The 20,392-nt window shown below is 36.2% G+C and overlaps 1 long non-coding RNA gene across 1 annotated transcript in view; it reads left to right on the top strand.

Moving 5' to 3' along the window:
* Positions 1-19,323, top strand: part of LOC117308818 (uncharacterized) — a 497,295-nt gene extending 477,972 nt beyond the window's left edge. The window contains exons 12-14 of the long non-coding RNA XR_012327721.1: positions 13,323-13,408; positions 14,040-14,217; positions 16,785-19,323. This is a non-coding gene — a long non-coding RNA (uncharacterized lncRNA). The remainder of the gene's footprint in view (positions 1-13,322; positions 13,409-14,039; positions 14,218-16,784) is intronic.
* Positions 19,324-20,392: the final 1,069 nt, after the last annotated feature.

Below are 20,392 nucleotides of genomic sequence, written 5' to 3'. Positions count from 1 at the left end.
TGGTTCTAGAGGACATGGATTTGGGGATTATAATTTAAAAATTATATATGTAGACATCTAACTCGGGAAATTATTTTCTAAAAAATACTGAAACTTAAAATTTAATGTGGTCCCAGTGGAATGCAATTAGCAAAATATAGAAGGTTGAAAAAATCTTACAAAACAAGTTAATTCATTTTTCTCTATAAAAGACATTAGAATGAAGTTGGGGGAGAACCTATAAACTAAAAGAGATTTAAGCTAAGTAAAAGTATAATTTTAATACGTGGACCTTATTTGGAATTTGATTCAAATAAATCAAATTGTGAGTAGACAAAGTTGCACAGCATTTACAAGGAAAATTTAGAAAATGCAAACATTGACAGGATATTTGATAATATTAAAGAATTATTGTTAATTTTATTCAAGTGTGATGATATTTAAAACAAAAAATTCCATTCATTTGGAGTCACATGCTGAAATCTTTACCAATAAAATAGGTTCATGTGTTTGGCTCAGATTTTTTGGTTTTGGTAAGAAAGCCAGTGGAAAACTTTTAAAACAGCCGAGTACTTGATTTCTTGGACTCTACCTCATTTAGAGTATTTTTTAAAAACTCCTATTAGAATCAATTTTTTTTCAGTATTTTGATATTTACAGATGGTTATGTTCAGAAGGAAATAATCCTTACCACTAAGAGAGTGAATGAAAGAAACACACATGCAGTTTGTAGAAGCAAATCCATTTTAGATATTCCTACTTTGATTCAAGGCAAGATAGCCCACTTTTCCATTTAAGCCTACTTCCCATCACCATCAGGGTGCATTAGACATTTTCTCTCCTCTGGAAGAAGATGCCCAATAATGTCCTTTTCTAACTGTATGGCCACTGGGTAGGGATGACAACTGGCTTGTATGTCTGGAAGACAGCAAGCTGTAGGTCATAGTTAGGGTTTTTTGGATCCATGCTGCCAGATGAGTGTCTGTAGTGATGCCTCCTGCCACGATTCTTGATTGGAGAAGAAATTCAAATCAATCTGCAAAACTCCAAAGGTGAACAAATACCATTCTCTGTACCTCAGTCTCTTTCACTTGATTTTCTATATTTTATCTATGGGATAATGTACTATGCATATAACATATGTATGTAGGTTTAACTTTAAAGAATTAATTACTGATGGCTTAAAAGGGGGTATCACTAGGAGAAACCAAATAAGAGAGCAACAAATCAAAGGGAAGCACAGAGATTTCACAGAGAAAAACCAGAACAAAACAACAAACAACAACAAAAACCAAAGGTGACAGACAGTAGAGACTGGGAACCAGACAGATACAATACAGAAGAAGAATCCAGCTAGTAGTTTAACTTGTACATTACAGGTCTTGGAACAAAAAATAAAAAAAGACTTGGGAACCAGACAGAAGGCTGGAGATGGGATGGAAAGTCAATTGGAATTGAGGGACTTGACAGAGCTACCCACATAAGTGGGAGGTTAGGAAGTGATGCTTCAGTAGGTGTTTATAGATGATTCCTGGATCCACTCATTTATTCCTTTAGGAAAGATTATATCTTCCTGCGTATAATGCACTCTTCTAGGCACTAAGGATGCAGTGATGAACAAACAGTATTTTCCTTACTTGTGGTTTGTATCCATCAGTTATTGCTGCATTCAAGAAGAGTAACTTGAAATTCTCTCACAGGAATGAAGGCTTACTCTGAAGACTAGATATGAAGGAAAAAAACAAACAAAACGTGTACTGCTTGAGAGCTAAAGGAAGCACCAAAATTGGACACTTACATGTGGTGACAAGCTGATAGCACCCTCTTCCCACATGCAGACATAACTCCTGGGGTAACTCAGACTAATCTCCTTCCCATCACAGAAAGTGCAAAAGAAACATTCTAAACCCAGAGGTGAGGGTTGCAGAGAGTGCATGGGAATGCTCTGCTTTCTCTCTTTTTCTTTTTTGGAGCCTCTTCTCCCCTTTTCAATATGTTCTCTTGGAAAGGAGGCTTGGAGCAGCTTGAATGATCTCAGGATAAAAAAAAAATCAGGCACAGAAGGTACAACGGAGACCAAGGGCAAAAAAGACACATACCTGAAGATGAGCTGTATGTTACCTGTGTTTTAAATCACTCAAACATCTCCACAGATTTGGTAGGAAATGAAGATTATGGCATCTAAGTTCCACAAAGATAGCAGCCCCTTCTGTTTGTTTCTATTACTGGCTTCTAAGGGACCTAGCATATTTTCTGGTATATGTTAATAAATATTTCTTGAATGAAGGAATGAATGAATGACAATGACAAAGATTTTACTGATAGTAAAGAAAATGAAGTATATGAAGATGGTGACCAGTCTTGTAGTCTTGCGTTCCTTAAGTCTATTTCCTGTTCCGTTTCAGCCTTAATGTCTGCTTCTCTGGGGACTCATGCTTATTTGTGTTCTCAGCCTTCTAAGATATGTTAAACGAGATAGCACTATTTTAGTCCATGACACAATCTAAGATGGGACTAGACAAATGCATTTAATGTGCATTATATATCAGTAGTTTGTGTTCGATATACACTTGGAATATTGAATTGAAAAATGTTCCCTGCCTCCATTAATAATGATTTAAAGGTAAATCCAATGAACATTATGTCAACTCTCATTGATTCAAGGACTGGTTATCTATTTGGAGGATTATCAAGATTTTGTGCTGTTTTTCCTTTGACTAGAGAGACTCTTCTGGGATCATGGTTGAATTAACATGGCTCATTAGTATGTAGGAATGAAATATTCTGGTGTCTATAATTTTATAAAGGGGTGTGGAATACGATGATGGGGAGGTGAGACATAAAATGCATTGGATGACTTTTTTAAAGGTTCTGTCCCTTGGTGTCTCACAAACAGAAAGCATCCTATTCCTTCACATTGCTTTTCATTTTCTTCTCCTTCTGTGTATGACCTGGGATGGTAGTGACGGTCATAGAGCCATGAGTGGGTGGTAGATGGTCAAAATAATGAAGGCAGAATAAGAGAATTAGTTTTGAATGAAATCTGCATCTCTCTCACTCAGAATCCCACACTAGCAGAAGCAAACTCATGTCAAATGAAAGTCCAGTAGACGAGCACCGTGGGGCAAACACTTCAGAATCACAGCTGATTCTCAAATGTGCTACTTCAGGGCTGTTTGACTTTGAGTCAGTTATTTAATCCAATTTTAAAATATTTGTCTCCAAATGAAGGTAATGATGCCAAACTTATATAAATATGAGAATTAAATTCATTAATGCATTTAAATGTTCAGTATACTGCTTGGCTATTGTTAGGGTGCAATAGATGCTAGCTAATATTATTTTTCCTTTGATAGAAAAATAATTATTTTGTTTTAATAAAATAAAAAGCAAAAAAGAAATTCATTATAATTGTGATTATCCTTCAGTTTTCTTCTCAGATTTTTAAATTTTTAGCTAACCATTGAGTTTGCTTTCATGTAACATGCAGATGTAATGTTCTTTATCATTGACCTGGAAGATATTATTTTAAGAAAAATGATTGTTGTTGGTGCTTCAAATATAGATTGAAAGGGATTTTTAGAAATGAACTATTTTCTATATCTGTGAGAAGAACAAACTTGTGGTTACCAAAGAGCAGAGGGAAGGGGGGAGGGACAAATTAAGGGTATGGGACTAACAGGTACAAACTACCGTATATAAAGTAGGTTAGCAACAAGAATATACTGTATAGCACAGGGAATTATAGGCATTATCGTGTAACAACCTATAATGGAGTATAATCTGAAAAATACTGGATCACTATGCTGTACACCTGAAGCTGATATAATTTTGTAAATCAACTACCCTTTGACTAGTACAAAGAACTAATCGATTCTAACCGTTGATTCTGCAAATGAGATTTTGGTGAAGCAATGAGGCTAAATTGGTGGCCGATGGTCGCAGGTACCATTTAGGAACAGCTCTGATGACAGCTCGAGTCTTTGCCACTGTGTCCAGTTCTCTTTCCCGAGAAAGCATAGCCTTGTTTAAACAAGTCCTGATTGGACAGTGGAGCAGATACTTGACTCTTGGTGGACTCATGAGCTTCTCTTTCCTATTAACATGAATTAATAACTCAGAAATGGTACATCTTGAGGTTGGTAGAACTGAGAGAGAGTTTTGGGGGTAGGAGAAACATTGTATGGCCCAAGCAGACATAGTAGCAGAGAAAGGAACCCTATGGAATTGCAACCTAGTTGTCTCCCCAAAACTCCTCTTTTTTGCTTCTGCTAGTTGGGATGGGTTTCTGCTACTATAATCAAAAGAGCCTTGAAAAGGACTAAATGAATAATCATTTTTGTTCAGATGAAATAAGTATTTAACTGCAAATTTATACCTTATTAATAGACATTAAATAATGCAACCTGGAATTGGATTTTACAAATGTGTTGGCATTTTAGATGTACTCTTGTCTTTCATAAAATAGAGCCATCTGCTAATAGCTTTGATCAAAGCATAAAACACTACTTAAACTAACAGATTTTGAAATGGAAACATGAAGAGAAAGATTCTTTAATTTTCTAATTGCTCTTCTCTGCTATTGGAATTAACTGGCATTTTATCTTTAATGGGAACAATTATGAAGAGAAACATTTGCTAGCTAATTTAAAGGTTAGCCACTATGGCATGACTAACATCTATGAGAAAAAGAATCAGTAAATTGTTACATTGCAGCAATCAGTATAATTGATGCTCCTGTGAATACCTGGGATATTTAATTCCTCATTTTCTTCAATGGATCGTAACCACTAAAGTCTGCACAAAGTAGAAATTCGACACAATAAATGTTAGCTTCCTGCTTTTGCCAGCTCAAATATGTTTCTAATAATAGCAAGACTTTATCTTTTGTTTAAAATATTTTGTCTTTTGTTTAAAATATTTTGCTTTTAACAAAGAACAATTTTTGCTTTGATTAGCAGTTTTCACATCCCAGTAACTCTTCCTCATGAACAGGCAAGTGGAACAGGCAAGTGGAAGTGGCAATAACCTTAGGATTACATCATCTCCAGCACCAAATGTGACCCCTGGGAACTGAGACTGGGAGAATTCTTCACTACAATTTATCAGTCACCCTCACTTAGTCCCTGTCATCACTCAGCTCTTTTTCATGGTATTTCCATGTATGTAGGGATAAGGGGAGAAGTGGTTTTAAAAATCCACCTTCTCACTTGGAAAGCTTGAAGAAATTAAGATTTTACTTTTATACAACTAATGTTTTTTAAATAAACTGGCTAATTTTTCAAGTTGAAAAGTCAATTCTCTAAAGAAACAAAAGCCCAGTCAGATTCATATGGCTTACAGAATTCTTACTGTGGCCACGTTATAGAAAATCTTCTGATGTGGTTCATTGTTTCTCAAGCCAAAGCACACATCTGTGCTCCCAGGATGTCCTGATGTACATGCTGTTCTTCCAGCCAAGTAGTATGCTCTGCCACTTGGCAAAATAAAGCCCTTTGAGAGGCAGTATGAACTTGAGTGGCTGGCTACATATTCATCTCTGCCAGCTAGTAATGATTATTTTATTTTTACAAATTGCTTATTGAATTTTATGTATGCGCTCGCTCTTAGAAGAGGCAACTTTACCCTATGAAGAAAGAGAATACTATTTGTTCAGCTGTGGTGTTTGAGACCTTATAATGACAATTCTGATAGAATATAGAGCCCTATCTCAAAATGTACAGGTAACAGGCTCTATCCGGACCACTCAATCAGAATGACTGGACAGAAGGGAGCTGCCAGTTTGGTTTTTAAAGAAGCTCTCCAGGTGGTTCTTAAGCAAAGTGAAGTTTGAGAATCAGTGATTTAGAGGACTTCAGCATAAAGTCCTCTCCAAATACAACTGGTTTATTGACGCCTTTGGATTTCTCTTAGGGGCAGCTGCCTAGCTGGGCCCGTGATAAGTCTGTCCAGCCCTGGAGCACGTTATTAAGATATCCTTTATGGCCATCCACATTCTCTAACATGTCTTTATCTCTGTTTTCCTAACTTCCTTCAGTGGGTCCCAACATGTGTTGGAGAAAGGAATAGCATTTATCGGGCGACTTCAAACCCTCAAATACGAATAAACAGTATTCTCTTCTTTTAGCCCAGGAGTAGATGGCTTATACCAGCTTATACCGAATCAGTATCTATCATCCATGTCTGTCTATCTATCCTCCCTCTAACAGAGAACTACTAAACATCTATGATGAGCAAAGTACTAAGCAAAGCATCATTGGAAATACTAGGGCGCATCAGACACATCCTCAAAGGAGGTTACAAACACCTGAGTGCAGTGATATAAACAGATATAAAGGGGCATTAGATTAGGCATGGAGATGATTCTAACATGAGCTGAGTGTGGCACTAGGAGACCCTGAAGTTTTGAACTTGGGACACTTGGACACTGGTGACATTTTGAGAGGTCACACTTGAATCCCTAAACTGTCACGTGGCATTGTAAGGCCATATTAGGGACACAGGGGACAGAATAACTGACACCAGGGAGGAAATACTTTGTGTCTTGTCAGGGATGAAACTGTGCTACCTAGCTAGATATTGGAGCATAGCTGAGCCAATCTATAGCACTGGAGCTATTCTTCTTAGTTCCATCATACTTTTTTTTTTTTTTCCCTATTTGGATGGAATACAAGTTAGTGGTTCCCCAGCTGAAAATGAGATGGTAATTGTAACAGACGATAGAAAGAACACCAGAGTGAATGCTTGCCAGTTGGTGTGGTTGAACTCTTTCCAGCTTGGAAATTCAGAGTAAAGAGGGATCTGTGTGGGTTGAAGCCATCCCTGCAAGAGTCTGCCTCTCATTCCTACTGTTTTTAGGCAGGTCTTCACCACACTCTTTAGACAAGAACCTCTCCATTTTTATCCTAAGACAAAACAAACAAATAGCGAATCTCCGATGAAGATGTAGAGGACCTCTTGTTTATAAATGGTTTTTAAATGTTATAACAAAGTAATATATATACATTGCAGAACATGAGAAAACATATCATACAGGAAGAAGAATAGGGAATTTTCCTTCATCACTTTAACATTTTTTAGTATTTAGTCCCTTGTCATTTTTTTCTGTCATACGTACTATGCATACACATTCTTATTACTTTCCACAAAAATAGAATTCTTTTGTATACAGTTTTAATACTTTCATTATTTAAAAATGTAACTCCATATTCTAAACATTCTCCCTGTTGTTTAATATTCACCCTTAGTATTATTTTAATGGCTAATAACTGCTTATTACATTTGAATGTAACACACTTTATGTAAACATTTCTCTATTTTTGGACATTTAGGTAATTTCTAGTTTCGTGTGAGTACCACCATATAGTTGAGTGCAACCAAATATACTTCAAAGTATTAAAATTTCCAGTCAAAAGATCAAAATGATCCTTTTGAAACAGAGCTATAGGCTGTAATTTGGCCAAGGAACTTGAGGTTTTGGCACCTCAGTGGTTAAGATCATACAAAACTGGGCAGTCTTAGGGAAGATAGTTCTAGGTTTTTAGCTGATGATAAATTGTGTACTGATCTCTAAGCAGGGGGAATTATTCCAGTCTGCAAAGTGGACTAAGCAAATAAGAAACCAGGAAGATTAATGGTCAGAAGACAGGTTCAGGGGAACCTGGCTTTACTGTGATTGATGGCCCCCAAGTGGAAAACAATAACAGGCCCAACAAGAGTTTAATAATCTTTAAAAAAAAATAAATGGCCCTCCTCTGTCCCATAAGTAAAACTTTTTAAATGCCCTTATTTTAAAATGACTGTATCAAATCATGTTATTTTTATTTTGGAAACTTTTAAATGCTATGAAAAGATTCATTTAATAAAACCTCTTTACAGAAATCATAATCAGCATTTCTAACCAGAGAACAATGGTGGGAGGGAGAATTCTTTTCAGAAATACAAAGAACAATGCCAAGTTTCTGATTTTGAAAAGAGTTGTTAAATAAGGCACAGAAATGAACTGAGGGGAAAAAAACAAGTTAAGAAATTTTCTCAAGTTTCTCTCAAGTCAAAGAGAGTGTACTGCAGAGTTTAATAGCATAAAGATTAGGCTTGGATTTTTAAGATCTGCATGTTGAGATTATAAAACTCTATAAATCATGTTTATAGTATGTGTCTCAATATTTAAAATATTTTATTTAACTCTGGAGGCCATGTTCAGTGGATTAAAATAAAGTCTTATGTTTATGCAAGTCTCATACCATAAATCAGTACAGACTCACTATTAGAGTTTATGAAAAGAAAAATGAAAGACTCCACTACCCTTCTGATGTACATTTCTGAATGGCTTTCCTCCCTCCACAACAAAAATTAAAACATTTTTAGAATTAAAACTTTTTAAACACCTTTATTTAAAAATTATTGTCTCAAATCATGTTATTTTTTTGGAAACTTAAGTGATGAAAAGATACATTTAATAAAACCTCTTTAGAGAAATCATAATTAGTATTTCTAACCAAAGAACAATTTAGCATACAGATTATATTTGCAGAATAGAACTTACACTTATATATGTGGATGTCTTCTCCAACTGTTAGAAATAAGGAAAACAGAGGTACTCTTTATGAGTTATATTGTCTTAATTTAGACTTGCTTGACTCTATTTAATTTGTAATAACAAATAATGCATTTAAAAGAAGAATATATCAACAGAGGGACAATGATTAGTACAGTGAAAAGTTCAAATGTTTGACCTTTGAAAACATGTATGTCTAGCTCTTCGGAAAGATGCTGGATTTGGAGTCTAGGATTATGCTTGTTCCTCAGACAGGTGTTCTGAACTCTTTGCTGGGAGGTGTTATTCTTCTGTCATTTAGAAATAAGAAAAGTATAACTACTGCATAAATAAGAAATGTTACAGCTTTCCACCCACAATTTCCTTATCTATTAAACAGAGCCATCTAGTGTGTAACTCCTACTCTCCTTGTCTTAGAACACTTTTCATCTTTTTTCCTAGGATGTATGTAACTCTGCTTCTAATATAGTCAGGGAAAATACCTCAGTGTCAGGATGACTATGCAGTTTGGCTTCGTAAGAGGGGATAGTATCATAGGGCTCTAGGCCTTCAGAAGCACTGGATGGAAGGCAGAGAATGAATGATTTCACTGGCAAGTTACTGTATCCTGCATTTTGTTTAAAGGGCTGTGTATGTGAGAAACCCATCCCCCTGGAAGGGCTACTTGTGACCCATAGACATCTTAAGCCAAAGGTGGCTTTTGAGCAGCCCACCTCACCTATGACTGAGTGATCTCAAGATGCAGCTAGGGCTTCCCTGGTGGCGCAGTGGTTGGGAGTCCGCCTGCCGATGCAGGGGACACGGGTTCGTGCCCCGGTCCGGGAAGATCCCACATGCCGCGGAGCGGCTGGGCCTGTGAGCCATGGCCGCTGAGCCTGCGCGTCTGGAGCCTGTGCTCCGCAACGGGAGAAGCCACAACAGTGAGAGGCCCGCGTACCACAAAAAACAAAATCAAGATGCAGCCAGTCTGATTTATATTTGTTTTTCTTTCACATTATCCTAGGACTCCCAAAGTCCAAGGCAACTAAAAAAAGGTAGGATACTGGAAATGAAAATGACTCTCTGGACTAGCAACTTCAATCCACATTCAGAATAATTTATCTTTGTTTCCTCCTATTATTTACCTCTGTCTTTTAACCCTATTATGTGGGTTCCTTAAATTTATCTTGTCACTCTTTAAAAATTTTTTAAACTTCCATCTATATATGTATTTTTCCATATTGTTTAACTATTCTTTAAAAAATGGCATCATGTTTACTTCATGAATTTAATATTTTCTATTTTTTTCTAAGGATAAAAATTTTAGTTTTTTAAAGTTTTTTTTTTTTTCTTCCTGCATTGTCTCTTTTATTTTGAGACATTGTCTCTTTACACTGTATATGGATCGTGGTGTATTTTAGTCTTCTTGTTAGAGTTAGAAGTTTTCCTCAAATGTCTGTTGGTTTCTGACTGACTTAAAAGAGACACAGTAAAGTTGTGTGTCTGTCAGGTCAGCTAGGGATCCCCAAATCTGTAGTTTTCTTTTCATTCTAGAGAAAGTTCTCAATCTTCTGCCTTGATGGGCAGCCCATCAGCTAGTTCTGGATGAGTGAAGAGGACTCACTCTTTGGCATGTGTACTGTATCTCACTGCCTGGTGTCCCTAAGCCAGGACGTTCTAGTACAATTTCTGCAGGGAATAAATCTCTCATCTCTAGCAGGAGTATGAGGGGGGCTGTTGCTTTAGTTGAATGGGGACAGTCCCTCTGATTGTTCCACATATGAAGGGTCAGCCAATCCTGTTTTCAGTCTCTCATGTCTTAACCCACTTTCCAGCACACCTTCTGCCTACAACCCTTAAAACTCCTGGGTTCCCAGGAGTGAATCATCTTGATTCTTGTCAGTATGCACATCTTAAGATATTCGGTTTCATTGAGGCTTCCGTCATGTTTGTGCATATACCTGGAGTATTCAGCTTCTAGTGGAGTGTCTTAAAACAGCAAGGAAAGATTATAACCAGATCCGGACAGGGTCTTCTGGGCCGCTTCCTCTCTTGATGAAGCTGGTTCCTTCCATCCTCTCTCTAATACCAGGAGTGTTCTATCAAGCTTATTCCTTGTTATCCACACCATACTGACACCAGTCCCAGAAAAAGGAGGAACGTGTATCCTTCCCCCATGTCCTCATTTTCTGTCCTGATATTACTTTCACTCCACACAGAAGGACACGATCCAGCCATGTGGTCCCCAAATTATACAATTGTCTGGCTTCACCACATGTCCCGGATTCTGAGGTATTAAGTTCCACCACATGCAGGAGATCAGCAGCTCTGGATATACAGCTCCAAGCTCCATTTAATCTCTTTTCAGCCTCTCCTTGGCAATAGTTTAGAAATCTCGTGGTCAAAGTTAAAGCAGAGTCTCTCTTGTCCAAGACAAATGAATAACACAAAGGGTGAGAGTGACAATCAACACAATAGAAGTGACACTAATTACTTGTGGAGCAGATACAACAATTTCAGCTGAGAGAACTGGGAAAAGCTCTATCTCTTTTTTCCTTTTATGTATTTTTTCATTTTGTTTCCTTCCTTTCTTTGCTTTTTTTTTTTCTTTTTTTTTTTTTTTTTGATGACCATGAAGAACAAATAGTTCCCAGTTTCCCTTGGAGGAATTCTGCTGTGTTACAATTCTGGTAGCCAAGAAGTTCTTCATTATGTCCAACCTAAATTGCCTCTGACTTAATTTAATGCTATTTTATTTCATTCAATTCAGCATGGAAAGGGAAAAAGTAATAAATTTCAATTTCATAAAATCCCTTCATACACTTCAAGACAGTGATTAAGCCACTTCAAGTTTTCTTCTCTAGCCTAAACAGCCCTGACAAAAATCTTTCTGAAATGATTTTTAGATTGGGTTCCAGGGATTACGTTTCTCTTGGTAAAATAAGACCTGACTGAAGCTTTTCTTCTGCTTTTCTGGCTATACTTTTTTTTTTTAACTAGGCATGTACTTCAATCACACTTTATAAACCTCATTTACAATGTTCAGTACTTACATACTCAAAACTTGTAGGCCTTTAAAAATTGCAACTTTATTCAAATTAACCAAAGCAGATATCATGGTAATTCAAAAGTGATTACAGGCTGACTTTGGTGTTATGAAAACATAAACATTGGTCTCCTGGGCTAAATTTCCTCTTTCATATGGTCACAATTTTAAGAACAGGCTGTGTAGACAGGAGTGTTATTGCCAGAGACACCGCTTGGAAGCAGCCCTACGTGTGCAAGTGTGGTTAGTTTGAGCTAAACAAAGAAACAGTAAAAGTTTAATGAAGCCCAGTTGGGAACACAGTCTTGGGGATTGTGTCTGTGACAAGAGAGATTATTCTGCAAAGCAACTTTCCTTAAGCTTCTCTAAAAGCATATAGATATCACAAAGTTTTTGTTTTCAGTTAGAAAAGAACATGCCACTAAACGATTAATAGCTGCCCATGGTATTTTGACAAGATTGACCTTCACATTTAAGATATGCAGTCCTAACAGTGAAGGATTACTTAATAAAGATAATTTAGGAGGCATTAAATCCTGAAAACAGAACCAGGTATTTAATCATCTTTAAAATATGGAACGCTATTTATTCCATGATACTTGTAATGGATAGGCTGTATATGTCAAGCTTCCCTTTCTCCTTTTTGGTAAGAAAATCTCTTTTTCTAAGGAAATCCATTCCATGAGATTTGGATGGAGTGATCACTCTCCCTCACTCCATGTCCCACCAGCATTAAGGGCCTTCCCAGCTGAAGACTACATGCCCTTAGAGGCAGTGACTATTTGTGGACAGACATGTGACAGAAGCAGTGGTATTTCTGAGGTTTTTCAGCCAGTCCCAGATAAGGAAGATGGTGTACAAGAAGTCTCCTGAATGTAGAGAAGCAAGAACTCTGTGTCACTAAATTCTGCCCCCAGCCACTTAAATTTTTTTTTTTTAGCTGGACTATTTTTATATGAATTTCTATTACAATTAAAAGTCCCAATTAATAGGACTGATCAGAAACACTCCATTTTAAGCAAGGAAAATGAGGCATGATTTGCCTAAGTTAACGCACAGCTGGTTTGCTGTGCAGCTATGCTCGATGTCCAGCTCTCTTAAGCTTTGTTCTTTGACTCTTATTTCCTGGGCACCTGCAGTGTGTCAGATCTTGGTGGTAGAATGATAAGCCTCCCTTCACCAAGCTTATAGTTGATTTCTCTTTAATTCTCCATTTTGGTGAAGCTATGTATTGTTAAAGTCTCCAAGAGAAAATTTCTAAAAGCAACTTTGTTATAATAAATTGAACTGCAAAGAAGAGAGTGAAAGATTTTCCATAGAACTATAAATATTAAATTTAGAAATATTAAATATTTCATCTAAATCTTGAAGCCTTTTTTATAAACCCCATTTTGTAGCTAAAATAAGTACTAAGAAAATTAAGCCACTTTGCCAAATTCATACCCCATTCAGTCTATTTTTAAAAAGAGGTTGTTTGTTGCTTAATTCATTATGAAGACGGTGTACAAGAAAAAATACTGAGGTTAAATTTTTTTTCTTTTCTTATATAATAGTATTGCATGACTTCATTTGTTAAAAACTTATAACTCTTCTATTACCATAAATATCCTAAAGCTTAAATAAGTACTATTAATGGAATGATTACTATGAATATATCTAATTACTAGCTACCTGCATTGTGGGAAGGAATTTGAGACCCAAAATTCTTCCTGTTCTTTCATCCTGCCTTGAAGTTGCAATGACCCCTCATCTCTCGCCTAGCTCAAATGCCGCAAACATATAATCTCCAGAACTTTCCGTCAAGACAAAGAAGCCCAAGAAGATCTAAAGTGACTAGAGGGAAAAAGGTAAGTCTAGAATATACCTAAACTTTTTTAACTCTTAGATTCAAATGCTTGTTATCATATACCAATTTATTAGGCAGGGGGTGCTAATAAACAAAGTGCATAAATTTAATTATTGAGATAGGTCAATTTATTATTTTTCAAATAGGCATGTTAACTGGTTTTGTTTTGTTTTTACTTTAAATATGTGTGTTTCATTTTATGTTAATTATAACTTAATGAAGTTGTTTAAAAAAAGACAAAAAAGATGAGACATCCCTTTCAGCAAATTCACACTCACAAGGAAGGATGTCTATAGTGTATTAAGTGAAGAAAAAAATGTGAAACAGTAGGCATGATATTTTTTATGGAATACTTATAAGCAGAAAATGTTAACTTTGGCTGTGGGAATACAAAGAGTTTTCACTTCCAAATTTAAATACTGCCATAGTCTACAATGAACATATGTAAGGGTCGGGCTCCAAGATGGCCCCCAGGGATCCCTACTTCCTGGGATTCATGCCCTTGTATATTTGTCTCCCACATTGTATCACAGTTAGTTTGTGTGACCAATAGAATATCTCAAAAATGATGATCTGCCTTAAAAGGCAACATGGCTTCCTTTTTGCTCTCATCTGAATTATTTATTTTAAAGGATACAAAGCAGCTTTATGGTGGGGTCCATATGAAGAGGAACTGAGGCCACCTGCCAACAGCCATGTGAGTGAACCATCTTGAAAGAGCATCCCCCAGATGCAGCCCAACCTTCAGATGACTGCAGCCCTGTCTGTCATCCTGATTGCAACCTCATGATATGAGAGAGAATCATCCAGGTAGGCCATTTCCAGATTTGTGATTCCCGGAGATGTTTGTTATTTTAAGACATTAAGATTTGGAGGAATTATTTACATAATAATAGATACCCAAAACAGCATGTATTCCTTTTTTTTTTTTTTTTGGATAGCTATATATATATTATATACAATAATATATATAATTAACATATAATAAATTAAATGTGCATATGTAAAGAATGCAATCTGATAAGTTTTTATATATACAGTTGACCTTTGAACAATGCAAGTGTTTGGGGCATCAATCCTTCACCCAGTTGAAAAAATCCTACCTATAAATTTTAGTCAGCTCTCAGTATAATGGTTCCTGCATATCTGGGGTTCCACATCCTTGGATTCAACCAACTGCGGACCATGTAGTACTGTGTTTATTGAAAATAATCCATGTATAAGTGGACCCACCCAGTATTGTTCAAGGGTTAACTGTATATGATATAAATATATAGGTATGATATGTAACTGTATCTGTAAAGTATCACTAAAATCAAGATAATAAACATACCAACCATTCCCCCCAAAAGTTGCTGAGGGCCTTTGCTTATTCCTCCTTCACACTCCCAGCTTGCCTACCCCAAAGCAATCCTGTCTGCTTTCTGTTGCTATAAATGACTTTGCATTTTCTAGGATCATGTGTAAATAGAATTACACAGTATGGACTCTTTTTGTTTGGCTTCATTAACTTAGAATTATTTTGAGAATCATTCACATTGTTGCATCTATCAATAGTTCATTCCACTTTATTGCTAAGTAGTAATCCATTTTATATTCAGCATTGGATATACCAGTTTGTTCATTCATTCACCTATTGATGGAGAGGTGGGTTGTTTAGAGTTTGAGGCTTTTCCAAATAAAGCTTCTATGAAATACCTAGCAAGAGAATGACTGGGTTATATGATAAGTATATGTTTAACATTTTAAGAAGCTGCCAAACTCTTTTCCAAAGTGCTGCCTCATTTTACATTGCTAGAGAGTTCCAGTTTTTTCACATACTTGCCAACACTTGGTATGATAAGATTTCTTAACTTTAGTTATTCTAATAGATATGTAATTGCATACTATTATAATTTTAGTTTGCATTTTTCTAATGACTAATCATTCTGAACATCTTTTTGTGTGCTTAATTGCCATCCATAAGTTTTTTTGTGAAGATTCGACTCAGTATTTTGCCCAATTTTTTATTGAGTTGTTTGTTTTGTTGTTAGAATTTTGAGAGTTCTTTATATGTTCTCTATCATATATGATTTGCAAATATTCCCTTCCAATCTGTAACTTGGCTTTTCATTCCTTTAGTAGTGTCATAAACTAGCAGAAGCTTTAAATTTTGATGAAATCCCATTTATCAATTCATTTTAAAAAACAGATTATGTTTTTTCAATCATATCAAAGAAATCTTTACCTAACCCAAGGTCACAAAGATTTTTTTCCCAATGTGGTCTTCTAGAAGTTTTATAATTTTAGATTTAACATCTAAAATTCACTTTGAGCTAATTTTTGTATAGAGTGAATTTATCAAAGTTCATTTTTTTGCCTATGTATATACAATTGTTACAGCATAATTTGTTGGAAAGAAGACCCTTTTCCACAGAAATGTGATTGTATTTTTGTCAAAAATTACTTGTAATATGTAAATTTAAGAGGAGAGGATTGGTTGATCCTCTGGGGGAAACTTCCAGATGAAGACTGGTTCTTTTATTTGAAAATAACTATGTTTAATAACAAAAGTTATATAGGAAAATGCAGAAAACACACAGGAATATTAGAATCAATCATAATATCACTGGCCATAGATAATTAATGGTTTTCTAAGAATACAATTCATCTTTTTAACTTTTTAGTAAAAATGGGGTCAGAGTACATTATTTTGAAATCTGCTTTACATATCACTGTATGGCAAATAATTTTGATATTATTAATATCTCCTATAACATGTATAGATTTTTTTAAAAAATTTTTAACATCTTTATTGGGGTATAATTGCTTTACAATGGTGTGTTAGTTTCTGCTTTATAACAAAGTGAATCAGTTATACGTATACATATGTTCCCATATCTCTTCCCTCTTGCGTCTCTCTCCCTCCCACCCTCCCTACCCCACCCCTCCAGGCGGTCACAAAGCACCGAGCTGATCTCCCTGTGCTATGCGGCTGCTTCCCTCTAGCTATCTACCTTACATTTGGTATAACATGTATAGATTTTTAATGAAACCATAGTGATGACCACAAAATTCATATAGAGGCAGAATATATTCCTGTGTACCAACCAAATTCAGAAAATTATTAGTCTAAAAAAATTAAAAGCTAGATAATGATGATTAATTTGAAAGTTTTCTTTAAATTATTCAAAGCAAAGTGACATTAACTTGTGACTTTTTTCTGTTAGTTTCTGTCTGCATTTCTGGATTTTTCCATGCTAACAATTTGACTGAATTGTTCATGACTCTTTCTTTTTGAGAGAAGAGAAAAATAGTTTTGGTACAAAGCTCTTTTTATCATAGTGGAGATTTTGATATTAATAAATATTTAGAATTCACATGAAATCATTTTATAGGACTCTGGAGCTGAAAATTAGGGGATATAAATGGAAATTTGCTGTCTAAAGATTTTGGACCTCGATTCTCATAGTCACTCAGAATGATGTCGCTGGAACCTATCCAGGATTATACGAACTTCGGCTCATTGACATGGAGACGGATACTATATTTCAAAAACTGCATGAAGTCCTTCTGTGAATAATCAAATTAAGCCTTTAAAGATAGCATTCTCAACAAGACTCAAACCAATTCCAAGAATGATTCCATAAAACTGACAGTTTCGGTTGTTCAAAACCACCTAGCCAGTCTTGAAAACACGTTAATCTTCTTGAGTAGAAATGTGACCCAAGAGAAATGAGGCAGTATTAATTTGGTTTGTTGCTAGGGGAAGTGCTAGCCAAGTTTTATAACTCATTCTCTCACTGTTGTAGTAGAAGGAAATGAAAATAGAGAGGATATAAATCAGCTCGGCTGGGCCAGTTCTGGAAAGGGATTTTTACACCATTTTCTAAGTCTAAGAGGGTACAGCCAACAGGGGTTGCTGGCTGAGGAAGTATTAACTTAGGATTTTGCAAGTAGGGAATCAGGGTATCCAGATGAGTTCAGATCAAGTCGAAAATTATAGTGTTTGATCAAACCTGAAATGCGTATGTGTATTATAGGTGTCTAATGGGACACTACAATCTTAGGAATGACGCTAATGAACATTGGGGTGAGATATTGTCTATTAATATTGAGTACGATCCTTGCCCTTCTAAGATCCTCCCTATATCTGCATTTCCCAAACTCCTTCGCCACAAGCCACATGGTTTAAATTTAATTCCTACAAGAGGATTAGTCACAAGAGATATGAAGGACAGACTGAAGTCATTTTTTTGTTTCTGGCAGTAACAGGTGACGTGTTCAGCTGACTGTAGACATAAGGTTTGCAGCATCTTCTGGATGAGCTTCTTTTAATCACTGCTTCAGTGCTGTAGGCAACTGAGAGATTCAGCAACACTGTTCTGAATCTCCACACTTCCTGATTTCCTAAAACCAGCAGTGGCACACCCTGACCTTTATTTGCCCTTATGAACAGCACTTTAAATATCCAATTCCCTCTATTAAATCCCTTCCTATTAAAACAAGTAGAGTAGTTTTTGTTTTCCCACCAAAATGGACGGATAGACCATTTAAATGTTAAGATTACACAATAGAATTCTCAGCATTTGTGTATGGTGTACACACTTAAAGTTTCAAGTGTACGTCCAGAGTAAGGAAGTGAATGACCAGCTTCTTCCTCCAAGCAAGCATTTATGGTTTACTACAATAGAAAACACAGATTAGTGTTTTGAAATAACAGGACCAATTTTTATCATTGCCCTGATTGACCCCTCACGGATACTTCATTAGGAAGACTCAATTTAAAAGAAATGTTTAGGACTTCTAATACAGGCAAGCAAAGTTTGTTGCATGATATCGATTCAGGAGAATAAACTACATATATGTTAGCTGACACATTTCATTCAAAATTTTAATAGTTTTGTTGAACCTTCCAGGGGAAAAAAAAGATACATTCCTACGATTTAGATTTTCATTATTGAATGAAATATTGGCAATGAAAAAAGTTGACACCCCATAGAAGCCATTAAAATTTTAAAAACTGAAATTATTTAAGAAGTAAGAACACAAAGGCAGCTTTTAAAATTTTTTTATCTAGAAATTCGTTTATAGGTTTAATTGCAAAACTTCCTGGGACGCATATTAAGCACCCATTTATCGTTGCTCATGTCTGACATTTAAGATAAAAACCACAAAGCTTTATCAAGGGCCATAAAATCAGTCAAACAAACAACTGGAACATGAATGAATGTAAAAGGATGTCATGTTTCTGGATGGAAAGACAACATTTTAAGATGCTAATTCACCCTCAAATTGATATCTCCATTTCCTGTAATGTTAATTTCAGGGGGATGTTTGTTTTTCTTTGACCTTTCAAACATTATCCTAAAGTTCAGGTGGAGAATAAAAGACAACATAGTCAAATCATTTGGGAAAAGATGTGCTCATCCCTGATTAGCTGCTATAAGAGACTGGAGATGTGGTTGTGGGGGTGAGGAGGTGTGGCGAGCATGGTCTGCGTCAACTACGCTGCATTCATGAAACGGAATGTACTGCAGCCAAAAAAACAGACTGGTGTACGTACTGCTCAGAAGGATGTTGGGAATATATTGTTAACAGAAAAAAAGACCTACAGATCAATGTGTTTCACACAATTATATTTCTATAAAAACTGCACACACCTTTACACGTACGCATGCAAATGTCTGCATTAGCCTTAGAACACTTGACAATACATCAAACTGCTAAAGTGGTCCCATCTGAGACAGTGTGGGAACTGAGGTTGACATTTGCTTCATATTTCCTATGTGTGTGCACGCACATAATATTTAAAGCAGTGATGACCTTGTAACTTTCAACATTTTGCATTTTTAATATTATTCAAATTAAAGTATAAAGAAATCCATCATGTAGTGTTTTCTGTTCATGTAAATAGACATGTACATTCACATACATATACATTTATGCAAGAAAGAAACTTTGATATTTACAAACATGACTGCTTTTTTTTGAGGACAGATCCTTTCTTATAGAAATGGTATTTGTTAGGTTGAAAAATCTTGATCTTGGGTAGGCAAATTAGGGAGCTAGAGTCTGAGAAGCCTGGATTGCTTTGCACGATAGAGAAAGGTTGTGTGCAGGATGTGGTTTGACTTAGTTACTGTCAGTGGTATGATTTCAATATTGCCTCTGCCACCCCTACAAGTTCCTGAAAAAGGTCTACATGATTCACGAAAGCTTTGGTATAAGTGGATTTCTTGGCAGAACTCAGAGTCAATTAGAGCGCAGTTCAAGGGCAGATGCAAAGACAATGCAGCTTGAAGAAGAAGGGACTATGGAAAGTAAGACTCCAGGAATTTTCAGAAATTTAGAAGATATTTTGCATTTTCCCCATGTATAGCTTTGGACAGTGCTTCAAGGAGAACACTCAGACAGCTTTACTTGTGTTACCCGGAGTCTGTCCAGCAAAGAAGGCTGGTTCAAAGTCTGACTAAGCTTAAAAGTGAGAAGCTATAGCTGTGTAGTTATTCTGAAGGCTGAGCGAGAGTGATTAAAAAGAAGGTTGAAGAGGGCTGCCTAGAGGGATGATGGGATCCTAATTTGGATGATATCCTGTGAGGAGCGGACCAAGGGAACTAGAGGCTGAAAAGGCAGAGATTTGCGAGTAGCATCAGGGGAAGACTTTACCTGCACTAAGTATCTGCAGCGAGAGATCCCAGCAGCGAAGGAGTGACGTCTGAAGAAACTACAGCCACTCCCTAAGAAACAGAAGTAGTCTTAACACCCTCCAAGCCCAGAAAGTACCAAGGCCAGGTCAACGCTAGAGTTAAGTAAGATATTTCTTGCACTACAACCCTCTTCTTATCTGCCATGTAAACCTTGAAATGCCAGAGGCAGCCTAACAAGTGGGGGAGTGGGAGGAGTGCTAGACGGGCCTTAAAGAAGAATGTGACTCTCAAGGTCCTGATCTCTACAATAAGCCTAAAAAATTTAAGAACATTCTCTCCTCCCCCACTATAGACAC

This window comes from Tursiops truncatus, chromosome 18 (genome assembly GCF_011762595.2).
Source record: "Tursiops truncatus isolate mTurTru1 chromosome 18, mTurTru1.mat.Y, whole genome shotgun sequence".
NCBI classification, from domain to species: Eukaryota; Metazoa; Chordata; class Mammalia; order Artiodactyla; family Delphinidae; genus Tursiops; species Tursiops truncatus.
The sequence above is the reverse complement of the archived record's forward strand: the minus strand, read 5'-3'. Positions and strand labels throughout refer to the sequence as shown.